The sequence below is a fragment of the Balaenoptera ricei genome, chromosome 18 (assembly GCF_028023285.1).
Source record: "Balaenoptera ricei isolate mBalRic1 chromosome 18, mBalRic1.hap2, whole genome shotgun sequence".
NCBI classification, from domain to species: domain Eukaryota; kingdom Metazoa; phylum Chordata; class Mammalia; order Artiodactyla; family Balaenopteridae; genus Balaenoptera; species Balaenoptera ricei.
Window position 1 is genome coordinate 44,064,905 of NC_082656.1, and position 19,714 is coordinate 44,084,618.

Genomic DNA, 19,714 nt, shown 5'->3' on the forward strand with positions numbered 1-19,714 from the left:
GTGTAGAATGGAAAAGAGCTGCAGTGGCTGAAAAAAATGGATTTTCAGGAAATAACGCTTATAAAACAAGATCAAAAATGCAAAGGCTTTCACTTCAACAGAGATAATGTAGCTGTGTAATAAAAATGCCCCTTCCTCTTTCTCTCACCACTAGGGCCCACTGCTCCCATCTCTGCATTTCTATAGCATTTAAGGAATTTTCATATAAACTTGCCTCATTCAATTTTTTTCCTGGACATACAGGACAGAATTTATTAGCACTGTACTGATAAGGGATTAGTTCACTACATGCCTTGACTCATGCTGTTCAAACCTTAATATGCATACAAATTGCTATAATGTCTATTCTGATGCAGTAAGTCTGGGGTGGGGCCTGAGAGTCTGCATTTCTAACAAGGTCTTGGATGTATCAGTGCTGTGGGTCCATTGACCACACTGGAGTGACAAGGCTAGAGCACAACCTGAAGTCTTGACATTTTCACAATTCAGTCCATCAGCACGTGCACAGATGTGTCATTGCTTGACTGTGCATGGTGGTTTCCCACCTGAGTAGCAACCCAAGCCAAGTAATCCACCAGTTGGATGAGGAAGCACATGCAGTCAGTCATCCTTATTCATGGATTTTGAATTTGCAAATTTGCCTATTGTAACCACAGAGTTACACAAAATTTCTCTGTAACCACAAACATCAATGACCACACTTTTTCAGTCCATCATGGACATGTTCATGCACAGAGCAAAAGAAAATCTGAGTTGCCTGATGTCCACGTTCATAGGGTAAATTTCTGCCTTCTTGTTTCTGCTCTTATACTGTTAAAAAGTGTCCTTTTCAAGGTCTACTTACTGCCACGTTTTGGGCAACATTTTTGTGCTTTTTGTTGGTGACTTCACTTGTTTAAAATGACCCCAAGCATAGGGCTGAAGTCCTGTCTAGTGTTCTTAAGAGGAAGAGCTGTGATGTGCCTTTTGGAAAAGTGCATGTGTTAGATAAGATTTGCTCAGGCATGAGTTATGGCGCTGTTGGCCATGAGTTCAATGTTCATGAATCAACAATATATATTAAAAATGTGTCTTTAAACAGAAGCACACATAAAACAAGATTATGTATTGATTGTTTGAAGAAAATATTGTGACCAGATGCTCATAGGAACCTAACCCTATATTTCCCCAAGGAACAATGATTCAGTGTTGGCTAATTCAGTGTTCATGGAGACTTTATAGAACAAAAGTACTGCAAATTACAAGAACTGACTATGCCTTCTAAACTATTCTCAGGAGAAAACTTCATTGGAACTATAGACTCCAAATTGAAGTCCCCTCTAAGAATATTCATTTTTGGGTGTCCACACCAACTGACTTTCAAATCAGATATTTTCAAACTATTTTTAGGCAGTAAAAACAGTTTATTAAGTGAAAAATTGTATAGAAACCAACAAATATTACAGGCAAGATGAAATTGTATTAGAATCAGTGAATCCTACGCTCTACAAACTAAAATATTTGCTAATAAAAACCAGTTAGTCAAAACAGAAGTTACAGTATTGGAGGGCTCCAATATATTAATGATTTGAAAATACAATATGTTTAAATGGTTATTTTTAAAATTACATCCTTAATACCATACAAACCATACAGCCTTAAAACCATAAAAAACATTTCAAACTGAAATTAAACTTTTACAGAATCCCTGAAGTACCTTCACAGAAGTCTTGCATTTTAAAGGTTAGCTTGAAAACCACTCTTCTCTTTAGACATTTGACAAAGTCATCAATTTCTATAATATACTTCCTCTTTCAATTCCTGTCCTTGAGAAACCAAAATCTTTTTTTTTTTCAAATCTCTTCTACATGCCCCTCATACAGGTTCATATTTCTTGTTCTACAATTATCATAGCCTGTGCTTGTCTTTCTCAGCAATATTTTCTTTTTTTTTTTTTTTTTTTTGGTCAGTCTTTTTGTTTCTCCTTACCTCACCCCCACAAAAATGAAGACATTTAAAAGTCTTCGCTGTATCAAAAACACTAATGTAACTTCTTCACTAAAGGCAAGTAAGACAAAGTGAAAAAGCAAAGATGTGTCAGGACCATGATGGCAATTGTATTGGGTCCAGTTAGAGTAAATTAAAGACTATTCCTTAAAAGCAAAAAGTCACCCTAGAGTGATAGCCAAAACACCTACCCACTGAACAAATATATGCTAAAACACCTACTAAGTGAGATAAAGCTCTCTGAATGAGTTAAATAGCTTATTTGATCCTCACAACATTCCTATGATGACAGGACTATAATATGAGGAGACATGCATAATGCTAGGGTAATTTGCTCAAGGCCAAAATGTCAGTACATGGCACAGCTGGAAAGCAAGCCTGGTATGTACTCCAAGGTGTACTTTTCCACTCCTCTGTCCCAGTGTGCAGGAAAAAAATAATTAGAGTGATAAGTAAGGTCTATTCCCTTCCACAACAGAACTTGCAGCTTCTCAAAAGAGAGAAAAGGAGCACAAAGTATGATAAAACAAAACATGATCAGGATTTCAGATGAATTAAGAAAGATAAATAAATTCAGAAGACTCATTCAAACTGTTATAAAGAAGATTGCAGCAAGATGGGCTTTGGTGAATGGGCAAGATTCCAACATGTAAAGAAAGAGAAATGTGACTATAGCAGTTCTATCAAGAGGAGTGGAGAAACATACAACAAAAAGGTAAATGGTTTGAATGAGGACACTGGTGAAATCAGATTTTCTTTTCATTTTTGTTTTTTCTTGAATAAATTTGACTTGTAACATCCAGTAAGTTTAAGGTGTACAGCCTATTACTTTGGTATATTTATATGTTGTAATATGATTGCTTGTAGCAATATTTATCACATTACATAATTATAGTACAATGTTACTGTCTATATTCATTATACTGTGCATTGGATCTCTATGGCTCATTTACTAGTACTTACAAGTTTGTATCCTTAAACACCATCACTCTTCCCTGATCCCCATCCACCGGTAACCACCATTTTATTGTCTGTTTTATACAGGGTTAACTTTTTCTTTTTTTATGAAATCAGATTATCTGGATCGGAGGATTTCTTCAGGGCAATGTTAGGGAAATAAACCTGGAAAGGCTCGTTGTTAGGAAAACTGAACGGTTTCTAGTTGAAGGCAAGGGGTACATTGTCTAATCTAATGGAGATTAGCCACAGATGCCAAAATAAATGAAACAATGTATCAGTTGAGTAGTTTAAACAGCAGGCTCTCAAATCCCTTATAGCCACCCTCAGACTCTTCATGGAGGAAGGTAAATCATAAACATAGGTGCATATTTGACAGCACATGTTAAAACTCCCAGTTGCTAAATTGCAGGCAAAGATTCAACCCCATGGGATTACTTTCTCTCGGATGTCTATTCCTTACACTGTAAGACCACAAAGAAATCAAGAATAAAAATTATCTTGTGATCAATGTTTATTATATCACTGAGCTATACTTTGATTAAAACTCATTTGTATGCTCTCACAACAATTTCTCTATGAATGAAAAGATGAAATTTAGATAACTATAAACCACTTCTGCATTCCACATTCACCTTTGAATATTAGCACAAATGCCCTTCAAATGTAATCTATATCATATACTTTTAGGTTATTTCCTGATATCATTCAGTAAGTTTATCAATGCAGAAAACTCACAAGATTTTAAATTTTATATTCATAGCAAATGGAAAAAAATATTTGTATAACTAGCATAAAATATTCATCCGTGATATACTCTGAGTAATGTAATATGAGTTGTAATTCTAATTAAAATTAAAATTTGATACTATGTTAGCAATATAATTAAATTGCTTACCAATGTTGAGTTTAGGTTGATGATTATATAATGATAATACTCTGATATAATTTCATCATTTCCCTAATACAGTGTGAAGTAATTATTAAAAAATTAATTATTTTAATTGAAACAGAACTACTAATTAAAGGAAAATATTGGTATTATCAGATGTTAATAGCATGGTCATTTTTATGTCAGGATGGAACCTTTGGTAGGATTTTAATTATTTCCTGAATTTTTATTACCCTTTCTTTAGAAATAAAGTATTTAAGATATTAGAAAGAATTTATCAGATTTTATATAGCTATTGTTACCTAGAAATAAGAATATACATAATATATACACATATTATGCTTTTTATGTATATAAATATATATGTATACGCATGTACTTTTCACAGTTTGCATGGTGGAAAAAGATCCTGCATAAATTCAAAATTGATTTTAAAAGTAGTTAAATTCACTTTTCTATACTGGACAATTAGAAACTCTCATTTAAAAATATTAATCAATATATATGGAAAACTTTTTTTCATGATGCACACTGATGTTTATGAATGTTGATTTGGATTGAATTTATTTTTTTATAAACTATTACAAAACTATTGGCAACTGGATTTCAACATTAGTATAAAACTTGATTATGAAAGAGAATAAGAGAGCAAATCTGTCTCTTCTACACAAAACAAGTGTATTGGTACAATATGGGCTACTTCCATCTTCAATCTAACCATTAGTTCATTAATATGTTTGTTTGCCTATGCTATTTTTCATATGAGGACAAATGACCTCTCCGAAGATGATTTATAATTAAAAGTCCCTAAAATGTTAACATACAAAATGTCACATTCATTTTCAGGGCTTCTTTTTGGCTACTTTCAAGTATAATCAAGCCTGAGGGATATCAAAGGAGTAAAACAAAACATCTAAAGGAACACGGTTGACATTGAGTGATATAATTTCACAGCTTCATCATAAATTTGACTACATTTTGATGCCTAAAATTTTAATTCAGTACCTAAAAGCCCAAGAAAAACATTACATTCCTTATTATATCAGTTATCCTCTGAAAGACATCTGAGCCATCCTGAAGGTTTCTTAGTTTGAAAGAATGTCAACATTCCACAAAGGCTGTTCATATTCTTCATTAGCTATAACATAGTTAAAATGTAGCACCTGCAATAAATCAAAGTATTGGAAGATTGCATTAAAACTTATGACAGTTACAGAGTTTGGTGAGTGTTGGTTGTTTTTTCCTCCCAGTATTCTAGGGTCATCATTCATAATAGTGAAAAGTATAACATAAAGAGGAAAAAAATTCAGACGTTTCCTAAAAATAAAATAGAAAGCCCTCAGGAGCCCTTTCAGAACAACAATAAAAAGTATTGCTAGCTGTAAAATTTGTAAGCAGTTTCCATCCTGTCGGCACAGGAACAATGAAGATGAATTACATTCTAGGAGAAACATTGGAGGCTGTCTGGAAACAGTGGCAAATCTACTACAGGGAGGACAAAGCACAACTATTTCTTCTGTGTCTTAAGTTGAAGGTGTCAGAACAGGAAGGTACGAATTAAATTGTAACAAAGGACCATGTTTAGAAATTTTCTCCTTAACCATTCAATTCACTCATTTGGCCACTGTTTGGACTACTCAGTTTTCAGAATCTCTGTATTACTTCTGAGCTCATAAAGACCAGTGCATAATCATATGTGCTAAAGGTCTAAGTATATACACTTTTATACACAGTAGAGGAATATGAGTTAGGGTGATGGCAGTTATTTATATCTCTTTCAAATATCTTTAAGTGTGATGGAGAACAAGTTTGAGGTTTGTTTGGCTAGCTGGAAGCAAAGGTGCTTTTGTCTCAGGTGAAAGAACATTTGATCTGCTTGGGACATGTTGGCAGCTGGTAGGAAATGTTGGGGAGGACCTCACAGAGCCCTGCAGAACAGACCTACTACTTAGTAACTCATCTGCACAAGAACTAAGAGACCTGTTTTGCATATGTCCTTGTTTGATGCCCTGGATATTAGTGTCAGAGCTGAAAAGACATGCTGCTAAAATGTGGATAGGGGTTGTTTTGAAAAAGCTGATGCCCACCTTGATGGCAGGTTGTAAGTTTAATAACAAACTTTCCACATCCTAAACCAAGGTCAGCATATGCAAAATGAAACTCACACCACAGCAGAAACAGGGAGAGTGTTTATTAAACCTTAACTGTGATTCTCAAAGGATGTTTAGGTGTGCAATATGCCTACCTTCTACTAAAACAGCTTGACTTTTAAATTTAAAACTCAGAGGTTTTCTTCCTTATGTGTTTATGAATGTTAATTAAAAGAGACATCGGATAGTTTGAGCAACTATTTAGAGTCTTTCGGTGACAGTATTTGAAAGTTGCTTTCCTTTTATGCTGGTATTCAAATTTTCTACCTATAGTAATGAATGTGGCTTGAGTTAATTGTACATTAAAAATTGAAAGTAATATTAGGTTCTCTGAAAATCACTGAAAATTGCCATAGTACATGTTACAGAGTTTCAGTGATTGATTGCATTAAAGCAGTAGTGGAATTCAAGGTGAATTGAAATAAATGTTAAATGAAGGTACTTTTTAGCCTCATCAATACCTTTCTAATACATCAATTTTTTTTGAGCTGGAAGGACAACTAATGGTAACCAAATCTCAAGCAATTATCCAGCAGTAGATATGCTATCTGTTTGAGTACCTAATAATCTCTTAAACCTTTGTTTTTCACAGCTGAGCTAATTTTTGATGGAACAATATTGAGGACAATAGGTCACTGAGAGCAAATGAAGTGGGGCCACCACTGTGTTTCCTCAAGTGTTCTCCCATAGCCTTGCATTGGATGGCTGATGAGGTAATCTGCATAATAACATGGCCCTAGTGTGTTTCTATTAAGTCAATGGGGCATTGACTATCTACAAAAGCACCACTGGCATCTATTAAGTGGACTGGATCCACAGACCCACAACGACTTTACTCATCCGACAGGAAGAGTTGTGCACTAATCTCATAATTATACCCCTTTCCTCCTGTACTCAGTTCACATTTTGTCTGTTGGCAGTAAAATAAGTATCAGTCCAAATATCAATATAATCCTAATTAAATAAGTTAAAATGCACGGCTCATAATTTGTGTATGTATGCTGTGTGGACTAAATGTGTATAAATAATTATTAATTCAAATTAAAGAATTTTGATGGAAATGTATCTAAAACAATACAGAATAGTATTCATTTGGAGCTAGAAATAGGTAAAAATGTGATGTAATTAGGTAGTAATAAATACATTAGTTTTTCCTGTCATTAGTTTTTCTTGTTGAAACAGTATTCTAGGATGTCATGCATTTGATATCTCCAGTGTCAGGAAAATCATAGTAAAGATGAGATTTCAAAAATTGAGTTCTCACAATAATTTTAAAGCAAGAAAGGAGTAAAACACAAATATCTACTACATAAATTCAATTTATTTTATCTATTGATCACCAGGATATACAGTTTAAGGTAGAATAAGGTTTGATCTATCAATAGCTCAAAGTAATGAATTTTTTAAAGGTATATGCTATAGGACGAGTGCACTAAACTATGTGTAGGTTTATGTGCAGTGCTAGCCACTGCCTCTGTTACTGTTTGAGCAGCTATCCAAAATTGCACACTTAGCTGCCTAATGTGATACCATCTCTTGGGGTATGTCAAAATTAACCTTTTTAAACTTAGAAGAAAAAAAATCTCAATTTTGCAATGTCAGATTTTTCATTGATAAGATTTTGATTAACTTAGGCAGAGTTTTATTTTAAATCCCAGCTCAAGATTTTATATTTATCTTTTTTACTATAACATCTTTTTGGGAATTGCTGTAGAGTACTTAGTGTCATTAGAATGCACGTTAAATGTGATCTGCATTTCCTCTGCTATCTTTCAATAAAATTAATCAATAACATTTTCAAATGAATAGAGTTATTTGTGTGTTTTAACAATAATTTAAAATATTTTTAGGAGAAGTTTAAATTCAGTCTATCAGACTTCCCTGGTGGCACAGTGGTTAAGAATCCGCCTGCCAATGCAGAGGACACAGGTTCAAGCCCTGGTCCGGGAAGATTCCACATGCCATGGAGCAACTAAGCCCGTGTGCCACAACTACTGAGCCATGCACCACAACTACTGAAGCCCGCATGCTCCAGGACCAGCATGCTGCAACTACTAAGCCTGCGCACTGCAACTACTGAAGCCCGTGTGCCTAGAACCCGTGCTCCACAACAAGATAAGCCACCACAATGAGAAGACCGCGCACTACAACGAAGAGTAGCCCCTGCTTGCTGCAACTAGAGAAAAAGCCCGCGTGCAGCAATGAAGACCCAACACAGCCAAAAATAAATAAATAAATGTATTTTAAAAATAAAAAATAAAAAAAATAAATTCAGTTTATCAACTTAAAGCAAGCTATTTCCCAATGATTTATAAACATAATGTAAATCTATCTTTTAATCAAAATTGTCGTTTCATAGAATACTCTCGTGTGAGAGCCACATGTCAAAAATATCTATGTTAAGCATTAGTCACATTTTGGGCCCTCCCATAGGGGAGGTATTCTCAAAGTCATTACTACCTGATGATCCCAACAATGTATGGATCTGACTGGAATTCTGGAGGTGAAAGTCACAGATGAGAATGTATGATGGTGAAAGCCTCTATTCATTATGAGAAGTCTCTATCCATGAATATGTCTTTCTGGACATTTTCTATTTATGAAATAAAATGACTACCATCTTACAAGCTCCCAGAACTGAAGGCTGTGTATATGCATGTGTCTTCCACCCTACCCTTCTCTCTCTCTCTCTCACTCTCTTTGTATGTGGGTTTGGTCATGGATGTGGATGAGGGGTGTGTGTGTGTGTGTGTGTGTGTGTGTGTGATTTTGGAAACTGATCAAGACTAATCAAGGCACAAAGTGTAATAAAAGGGCAATCTAATTGCAGTTCTTGTGCTAACTATAAGCAATATCTTACGCAAGTCACATATTTTATTTAGCTTATATCTCCCTTCATCCATAGAGAAAGATAATTACATAAAGATCCTTATTTTCTTGTGACTGTCAGTGTGACTAAATGATTCAAAACCTTTTAGATTTATTTTACTTATAATTGTTTCAGACCTTGTGATTTTTCTCCATTGGTAATATTAACAATACAATATGTTTCCCTGTATCTTTTAAGCCCTGTGGCAAAAAAGAAAAGAATCAAGGTTTAGATTGACCACTAGAATACCCAGTTTAAGAATTAGTCAGAAATCAATTGCAAACTCTACATATCATGTTTAGGAGAAGTAAAAAGAAAAACCTTGAAATTAGAATAAAGAAAATTGTAAAATAGAAGTTTGGTATTAAAATAATACTTTTGGGGTGTTCACCCCTAAAAGTACACCCTTAGAATTTAAACAGAAATTATGAAGATTATTCCAAGTCCTCGTTGCCTATTTTATAGATTCAAGGCAAACTCCATAGTAAATTCTAAAACCAAAATACATAAAATCCAGATGGCAGAGTTCAATTTTACTGAATTTAACATGAGAAAATGTACTTAAATATGAACAACTATATTTGTACATGCAAATATATTCTATTCATGCATATACATTATTTTGCCCATGTCAGTGTGTACATATGAACACACATTGAGGCTTAGCATAATGATGTTTGGCCTACTACTGTCGCAGTTTCTAAAGAAACAAAGTTTACTGTCTCATTTCTTTTTAACTTTTGTGCTTATTTTATTTAAGTATACATTCATACAGTGGAGCATGTTTGATAAACCACCCTTGACTTGATTGCCTACAAATATACAGATACCTTTAGCCATTGAGCTGCAGTTTGGAAGAGGCCCTAAATCTTCCATCAGGTTTGACTCTTTGATTAGTCTAAATCCTCAGCAAGTCCTCCATCACCAGAACTTTAATACTGATGGAAATTGGTAAACATTTAAGATGAATATACTGAAAAAAAGATGATTTTATTCCAACAGCTGTCTGAAGCATGATCTTACCTAGCAATAAGTTTGTTTTTTTAAAGCCTTCTTTGCAGAACTAATATACTTAGGATATATGGGGAAATAATTAGGAATATCGCCTTTCTACCTACTGCATTAAATTGCCTAATTTTTTGACAGCTAGAAATACAGTACTAGTGGTCATAGAAAATGGAATGAAATAGAGAGCGAAAAAATCATCTCTACATAAGAAGGAAAACCTTGGAGAGAAGAAATAGCTAGATACTGCTACATCCTTCATATACGTGAGTCAAAGATTGATTTTCTTGCATTCTGCAAAGTAGATGCAAAAATTATGCTGAAAACAGGAGAGAACATAATTGTGCAACTGCCAATGTGAACTGAAGATTCAAGTCGAATAGAGGCTCTGATGTTAACAAATTCAAAACCAGGGCAAGGCTCAGGAGGTATTTCTCACAAACTCTTCCATTCCTTTAATTCTCTAGCTCTTCATTTCAGAAAGAATGGGTGCATTCTCAGATATGGTTTTTATCATGACTTTCCTTTTTGAAGCACTGGCCCTTCCTTTGTCATAAAAGGAGGTAACACAAATGAACTTAATCTCTTTTATTTTATGCTGTACGTAATTGGAGTAAAAATACTTCTCTCATTTCCATGCGTTCAGTACCTTCCTTCGTTCTATTTTCTGGCTCATCACATTGCCAGAATTAAGCCCTGCAGTAGGCAATGAACAGAACGACAAAGTTCCCTCTTGGAGAAATGTCATCTAATGGCTCTTGTAGTCCAAGTGATGTGCCACCTCTGGAGAACATGGTTGTCTGACAGTTGTTTCTGAGTCATCTTGGTGTATTTGAAACAGTTGGTTCTCTCTCTTACACACTTGTCAACATGGGCAGATGATGCTTTAATTGGCACATTGTCACCAGCTACATCAAATCAGGAGAAGCTGAGTAGCTGTGAAGACTGTGACTTCCAGCTCAAGAAAGCATTAGGTTACTAGAAGCAGAAACATACTAATTCAGAGCAGGTGCTTTTTTTAAAAAAAATCCTTTAAATGTGTGACTATTGTGTTAATTAATATTATGTTTATATTTTCTTTCCTTTGCCTTTCTTGCATCCTGGTAGAGATGACTGGGAGACATGGGCTTGTTAAACTAAAAATAGAGAAAAATGATCAAATGGTATTTTGTTAGTTATGTGGATGGCAAGTACAAATCACTCAGATTCCATCTCATATAGCCTGTGATTTTTCTCTTTGCAGTAACAAATTTTGTTTTTCTTTGAATCATCAGTGTCTAGTACATTTCTTGATATATAGCAAGGGTCCAATAAGCCTTTATTGAATACTGAATGATTTAATTATTATAAAACAAATTATTATAATATATAGAATTCATATCATATAGGAAAAATAGGAAGTTAGCATAAAACTATTTTTGCAAATTTTAAAGGTATCACTTTGTGACATATTATGAAAGTTTCAAAATAACTTAAAATGTAGATGCAGTGAAAGTTTCTATCAAGTTATATTAATGTTAGGATTCACAAAATCAAAATGAGGGCATAAAACAATAGCAAAGAGAATCTATTATTTCTTCCTTGGGCTTCAGATTGAACCTGGATCCTTTCAATTTCACATGTTCAGGTTTAAAAAAAATCTTTTTCCTACCCAAAGTGCTATTTTTGTTATCACAAAATTGACCTTTGCAGAATTATAAAGTTTACTTCCTGATTATAATGATTCTTTAATTCTATTTACATATCACCTAATGCCAACAGATTATTTCCATGAAATAAATGCATAACCTAAATTTACTGACTAAAGTAATATTTTCTTAAGAATCTTTGGTATTTTTCTCTTCCATTACAATATCTTTCAATTTACCCTAACTCTGACTCCATCTTTCTATCAAATTATAACAAAATTAATTTTTCTCTCTTTTAAAACCTCCTAATAGCCTTCATTATTTTTAAAATTAGTCATAAGCTATGAGATTTCTATTATTGTCTTGATAATTTTAAGAAATATATTTGTGTGAGTGTATCATTTACCTAATTAGACTGCCTGTCCTCGGAGGGAAGTGAGTCATACTTTTAATAATTCTCAAAGAACATTGCATAGTTCTTAGACTAAATGTGTACAAATCTCCTAAACACATAGTATCTAAAAATATTAGCTGATAAAAATAACAGAAGCTCAATAAATAATTGGTTTCCTCATAATGCAAAATACCTGGACAGTATATGTCATTAAGAGTAATAGGGTGAACCAGACTAATTTAATTATAAAGTATATGGTAAAAAGAGTAATACCCACAACTGCCCATCAGCATAACCTACCTCAACTCCTACATGCCCATTAAATTCCAGAAATTCGCATAAACCGTGGTTATGTTTAACAAGGTTCAACACTAATCATAATTTTATTTTGTATTTTGGATATCACACATACTGTATAACAGAACTTATTTTCACATTCTTTTGTCCTGCTAATAAACAACTTTTCAATGTCATTCACATGTCTACCCAAACCAAACCAACATAAAACAAGTATTATGTAGGTCAAACACCCATTTTGTTTGTTTTCACCCATACTAACATTTTATTTTTTATTGTGTATCCATTCACTTAAAAAATAAATTGTGGACTTCCTTGGTGGCTCAGTGGTTAAGAATCCACCTGCCAATGAAGGGGACACAGGTTCAATCCCTGGTCCGGGAAGATCCCACATGACGCAGAGCAACTAAGCCCGTGCACCACAACTACTGAGCCTGCACTCTACAGCCCGCGAGCCACAACTACTGAGCCCATGTGCCACAACGACTGAAGCCCATGTGCCTAGAGCCTGTGCTCCACAACAAGAGAAGCCACCGCCCACTGCAATGAGAAGCCCGCAAACCGCAACGAATAGTAACCCCTGCTCACCACAACTAGAGAAAGCCCACGCGCAGCAACAAAGACCCAATGCAGCCAAAAATAAATAAATAAATTAATTAATTAATTAAAAATGAATTGTATTAGTAACCAATAGATTGAGTCATTTTAAGATAAAATTGTATGCAAAGGAAAAAAAAATGTTTACAATGGTAAATGAAACAGAGCCTATGTCTGCACAAGTTTAAAATAGAGCTACAAAATATAAAAGTCAAGCAATAATTATTTTAAATAAATACATATTTTATAACCTTTCCTTGTCAACCCAAACATGGCGATTCGAAATATTGTGTTGGAATTGCCATTAAAGGCTGAATCTTAAAACTCAGCTATCACTTTCCAAGGAAGCACTTTTTAAAAAGCATTCTTGACAGATTAATTGGAATATAAAGTCGAGACTGAAAAATTCTGGGTTAAAGGTTGCAGGTGAAAGGAAGAGGTTTCACACAACCTTGCAGAAAGAAAGAAAATACAGAGCAGGAAGCTCTCGATACAGAGTCCTGGGTGTGTGAGGGAGGCTGATGGTAGAAACCTGAGAAAGTAAAACAAACGACCTTTCATGAAGGGCTTTTATACACTGCTCAGGCGTTTGGACTTTATTATGATGATGAGGAGAAGCCATTAAAATATTTTTGAAGAAATGTAATACAATCTGCTTTAGAAAGATAACTCCAGGAACTCTGTAAAGCCTAGAAAGAATGGAAAATATGCCTACAGAACAGAACCCAAGAAATGGAATCTATTTTTGCACAACTTCCATGCAATCCTTAGCCCTTATATTAAAACTCTGCATCTCTTAAAGTGTAATCAAGATGTCAAGATGCCAATACATTTTTGAGATGCAAATTGAACATTTAAACTAAGAAATTTAAATGACAAATTAAATATTTGAGGCAAAAATAAATAAAGTATACACAATTTAGTTTAAAAAGAGAAGAACAATGGACTCTTTATTTGTAAGAATAACAATTAAATTTAACATTTCTAGAACAGAGAGTGAACATTTTCTTGATGTCTTTGTTAACCCTACTAAATGAGTTAAAATTTTAATGCAAAAGTTAATTTCATAGTGTGCAAGTTTGTCTTCCTTTCACTAATGGATGTATCCAGAATTATTTTCCAGTATTTTCAAGATAGAATCAAAATATGTACCCAAATTATTAAATATATTATCAAAGTAAAATTTTAAAATAATCTCCCTCTTTTCTTCAATAGGTATTTGTTATTTATTTTTAATGTTCAAATATTGATTTATATTGGGTTTACTAAAAGCAGCAACACCTAATTTTATATTACATAAAAATAACATAAATCTTCCTGGTAAATTTCAGAAACAGAGTCTGCGAAACAAAACATTAAATATTATGAATTTAAGTTCAATACAAACTGTAAAATATATATGGCTGGAGAGCAAATGTTGGATTCATTAAACTGCCACATTTGTATAATTAAGATCCTTGTTTTGGTTTTCTTGTTAAAATAAAAGTAAGAAAGTTCAAAAAGATTTTTCTTTGGTTTGGGTGTGTTTACAAGAGTACTTAGTACTCTAGAAATGACTGCATCTGCAGAGCATAAATGTGTCTTAATTATAGGATTTTTTTAGGGTGAACATCTGTGCCCTTTTCTGCAACTGTGTAGACACTTTGATGGTTCTCTGAGAATATGTGGTTAAATTTGTACACTGTACTTACTTGCTAATTCACTTTATTTAGTATAAATCGGACTACTTAAAAGGTTTACCTGTAACACTTTGACATGTCACTTTACACTAACACAGTTTTGTTTTTTATAATTAGTTTAAAATATAAAATTAGAATCAGATAAGTTTATTTATTGGGATTTTGAATTGGTGAGAAGAAACCTTAAAATCTCCATTTCTTTTTTTTTTTTTTTTTTTTAGTAAAATGCTAGTTTCTTGAGGTAGAGAACAGAGTTCCCTTTTTTTGTCACACTCTGATAATCACTTTGACTCTAAAATAGCATGCTACCTAGGAAAGTATAATGTCATATATTTTTTTAAAGAAAGTTATTATCTTACTTGTTTTATTATATAAATAGCTCTAACACGGATGCAAAAATATAGGCAAACCCTTTAGCCACAGAATATGAACTTAAACACTTAGAATCACCAGTAGTTCTTTCTGTAGGAACAAGTAAGTAAGCATGGCATATGGTCGGGGTGGACTGGGAATGATTCAGCAAGAAATACTTTTGATAGAAAGACTGGTATTTGGAAATTGTTGACAGAAGGCCTAAAAATTGTACTTAGGGGATTATATCTAATCCCCTAAGTATTGCATTTTGTCAAAAGTGTTGAAAATTAACTTTCCCCAGAGCACAGAGGAAGTACCTCCTCTGGAAAGAATTCTTGTCATATTTTGGGTCATAATCACTCGAGTGAAAAGTGTAGCCAAGAAGAAATTTGAAATTTTTGCTAGATTAGCTAACAGTCTTAAAAAGCAAATATTTACTGTGACCAAGAAGACCTTAACATTCCCTCAGCGTGACTCAACTTTTGACAGGCTTCTTCCCAACTCTAGGCCCCTGACCTCCTTTTTTCTTAAAGCATTAACTTTTGAAAACTTGCAATGGTAAATTCTTTCTCCACTCCTTTGAGATATAAATCTCCTAACAACCCAGGAATATCTTTCTCCAGGACCTCGGAGCCATCCCTTTGAAATGTAATTATCAAGAAAAATAGGACCCCTGTCTCCTAATTCCTAGGAGAAGATAGAAGACTAACTTGGATAAAAGACAATTAACAAACACGAGTGACCTAATCATTTAGACCAACCTCCTTCCTAGAGTGATTTTTCCATTAGCTCACCCCTCTTCTGTTTCAGAAGAGTGAGTTCAACTTTCTTTTCTATTGCAATAGTCTTGACTCCTTCCTATCACAATAATCTTGAATAAAGTCTTCCTTGCTATTTTTAACAAGTGCCTGGTACATTTTTTCTTTCTATAACTGTCACTGTTTCTTTGAATTTATGAATTAGAATCATGTTATTCAGTTATAACTGAAACTTCTGGGCACAGGTAAATTCACAAGGTAATATTTTGCTGCATTTATTAGAAAGTTATAGATGTGATAATGACACAGACTTAGTTGATTACGATTTAATGAGCTTTGGAGAAAATCATAAATGTTCTTTTTTGATTATAAGACCATCATTCCTGATGATATAAGATGATTTTTGAAAAGTAATATTGTAAGTTCAAAAATAGTACAGCAGTGGTAAAATTGTTGTCTATATTTAAGAAAATCTTTAATGAGTCATATTTTTCCAAATTTTTCATTATTAATTTTAAAGAAGCATTTCCCAGAAACCAAGTCAATCATCATGGGGAATGTGAGGGAATTAGTTCAGTGATGTTTCAGTTAACTTGTTATTACCACATGATAGTGAGATTTTATTGAATACTTGGCGATCATACATTCTTACTATTCAAACATCCATACAATTTACCAGGAAGCCACTTGACTTCCGGTGTACTCTGTCTGTACAGAAGAAAGTTTGTATTTCAAAAAGATAATTTTGTTTCAATTAATTAAAGATTCGCCCTTTATAGGAGATATCGGTACTGAAATGTATTTTGTAATGTTTCTAAGGAAAAATTGTGTTCAAAATGATAGATCCTTTACATCTACTTGACTACAGTTAAACTCTTTAAAGTATTTTTTCTTCAATTTGTTAAAACTCTTGTAATAAAACGGATATTACTTGAAGCACCTATCACACTAAAGTAACTCAAATTAATTTTAAATTGAGCTAATGTTTTAGCTTTCAGGCTAATAAACTAAAAAAAGTAATACATAATTTTAAATAAAGGATGCTAATCACCAAATAAAATATACTTTTCATTAATAAGCAAAATCCTATTGCTATTAATTACAAATTTTCCTCAAAGCATACATTTCAGAAGCCAAAATTTTCTTCATTGTTTTTGGTTTGTTTCCTCAAAAATCTCCTCAATGCACAGAAAAGTTGCAAATACTTTGCAAAATCTTTTAGATTTGTGGCTTCAGGCTCAAATGCCAGCCCTGTTTGAACACCTCTCTCCCTGCTTCCTCTCAGCTTAGCAAATATAAAACTTTTACCACTTTAAGAATCTGAAGAAACTATGTCTGTCCCATTCCACAATACTTATGTTAATTTACTCATTGATTCATTCCCTCAAAACATATGTATTGATTGCTAATTGTGTGCAAAGTACTCTGTAATGTACTGGAGAAGACAAAAAGATTAAAACACAAACACACAATATCTGCCTTCAAGCCGTAGTTTGGGAGCTAAATCTTGTATGAAATTTAAGGTACATAACTAACTATTGTACAAGATAGAAAGTGATAAATGCTGTAGAAGAACAATCAATAAAATGCTATCAGGGTACTGGGTTTGGAGAAGTTCTATAAAACAATGAAATCAGGGATGGTTTCAGAATTTTTAGCTTGGGGTTGAAGGATATGAAGGATTTGGATGAGAGAGAGAGACAAAGTATGTTTAAAAACATTCCAGATGGTGACCAGCATATAAATAGGCAAGGATAGCAGAAAGTGAAAAGTGTATAAAATATGTAAGTGATTTCCACCTGGCTATAAATCAGGCTTGGTGAATTGAAATAGTGAAAGCTGGGTTGAAAAAGGTTAAAATTATATTATAGAAAATCTTGACCACCAGACTAAGCAGGTTTGATTTTACACAGTAGCCAATGAATGGGGAGACATTTAAATATCAAACAAACAAACAAAAATCACCTTAAGTTAAAGAAAAAAAAAAAAGTAGAAAAAAAAAAAAAACCTACAGTATTACAGCTATGCTATAAAAAGATTATGTGGTAGGAGTTTAAAAAATGTTAGAGAGAGGAAATAACCATTGGCAAGATAAACCCCTAAGCACATAATTATAATTATCTGGGTATGAGGTAATTTGGTGTGTAAGCATGGAAGCACCAGGGTATGTTGAAGAGGCAGAAAATGTAAATCATGATCAGTGATTGGATGTGAAGAATAAGGCGGAGAGCAGAGAGTCCTAGGTGACTCTAACTTAGTTTGGTTCCTAGGAGGTGCTGATGGCTGGCACAACTGATACAGAAAACAATATGATGGTTCTTCAAAAATAAAGAAAAGAATTACCATATAATCTAGTCATATCACTTCTGAGCATATATCCAAAGGAATTGAAAGTAGGGTCTCTTAGAGATAGGTGTATACCCATGTTCATAGCAGTATTATTTCAATAACCAAAAGGTGGAAACAACCCAACTATTCATTGACAGATGAATGAATAAATAAAATGTGTTTCTGTACAATGGAATATTATTTAGTCATTAAAAGGAAAGAAATTCTGACACATGATACAACATGGATGAACCTCGAGGACACCATGCTAGCTGAAATAAGCTAGTCACAAAAAGACAAATACTGTATGACTTCACTTACATGAGCTATCAAGTATAGTTAAATTTATAGTAACAGAAAGTAGAATGGTGGTTGCCAGGTGCTCAGAGGAGGGGAGAAAAGAGAGTTATTGTTTAATGGGTATAGAGTTTTGGTTTTGCAAGGTGAAAAAGTTCTGGAGATTGGCTGTACAATGTGAGTATACTTCACACTCCTGAACTGTATGCTTAAAAATGTTTATGGTGGTGAATTTTATGTCATATGATTTTATCTCAATTCAAATTTTTAAAAAGGAAAAGAAAAAGGGACATAAAGAAAAAAGAAGAAAAAGGGCAAAGAACAAAAAGAAATATACAACCATATACATATATATTTAATCAGAATTATTTCTTCAATACAGCTCAGAGTAGAAAGAGAATGGCAACCAGAAATGGCCTTTAAAAATTACCAGAATTTATTTAAGAGCCGTATAACATGAACAAAGCAGAAACAACTTGGCCTATTTAAGGGCTGGTGGTATACTTTTAACAGAAGGATACAATTCACTATTGGAAATTGTTGAAGAAAGAGCTTCAAAGAGTCCCCCCAACGCCGTGGCAGTGTGAGGATCATGTAATAGGAGGCCAGTCCCATTCCTGACACTTTCTATTTATAAGATCTTGGAAAAGTCACTTAATGACTCCATTAAAACAAACAATCATAAATAATAATACCTGCTTATCTCATGGGATTATTATGAGATTTAAATAATGCATTTATTAGTGCTTGGTATACAAGAAAGGGAAGTGTTATAATCATCTGCTGACCTCCTTGATGGGTTTTGTGTAAACAATGAGAGCAATTTCTAGGTTAATAGCTGCAGAGAGCATTGCCAGAGACTGTCAAAGGCAGGTCGAGACCAGTAACAGCTATAACATCACACAGGGCATTGTGGTCGGTGATAAGAACAAACTAGGTAATTTAGACTCAAAGTTTAGATTCATTTGCTAGGTCTGTACATTTACATTAATATAATTTACTTTAAAAAATCCAGCACTTATTTCTTCCCTGCTGCATATTGTTAAAAAGTGTTGATCATTCAGGTAAATTCTCTCCACAGCAGTAGAAAGGAAGGAATGGGAACAAGGGACCTATGTGAATTTGACAGAACATGAAAAGGAGATAGGAAAAATGAGCATCAAGGAGGAATTAAAAGTGATGGGATAACATTACTTTTAGAAATTTGATTAGGGAATTCTCATTCGTTTAGATTGCAGCCAGCAGGAATCTGGGGAGAGAGGGAACAGCAGTTTCCACCATGGAGCTCAGCACTATACACGTATTATTTTATTCAATTTTCACAATTCTAGAAGATAGAATTTTATCCTCATTTTTTAGATAAGGACACTGTAAGTAATTTGGCCCAAAGCACACTAGTAGTAAATGGTGGGTGGGTGGTTTTCCAGTCAATTCTTTCTCTCTTGCTCCCATGCCCAGGCATTTTCTATAATACCATCGACCAAATGTCCACATCTCAAAATGCACTCAGGTGGTTAACCAGG

General features: G+C 33.7%; 1 protein-coding gene and 1 long non-coding RNA gene across 2 annotated transcripts in view; one reads left to right on the forward strand and one right to left on the reverse strand.

The window, feature by feature from the left end:
* PCDH9 (protocadherin 9) overlaps window positions 1–19,714 on the reverse strand; it is a 1,000,311-nt gene that overhangs the window by 54,818 nt on the left and 925,779 nt on the right. The gene's annotated exons all lie outside the window — the stretch shown is intronic.
* LOC132352603 (uncharacterized) lies at window positions 2,466–8,245 on the forward strand. The gene is made up of 3 exons (XR_009498811.1): window positions 2,466–2,701; window positions 6,578–6,698; window positions 7,836–8,245. It is a non-coding gene; the product is annotated as an uncharacterized LOC132352603 (long non-coding RNA).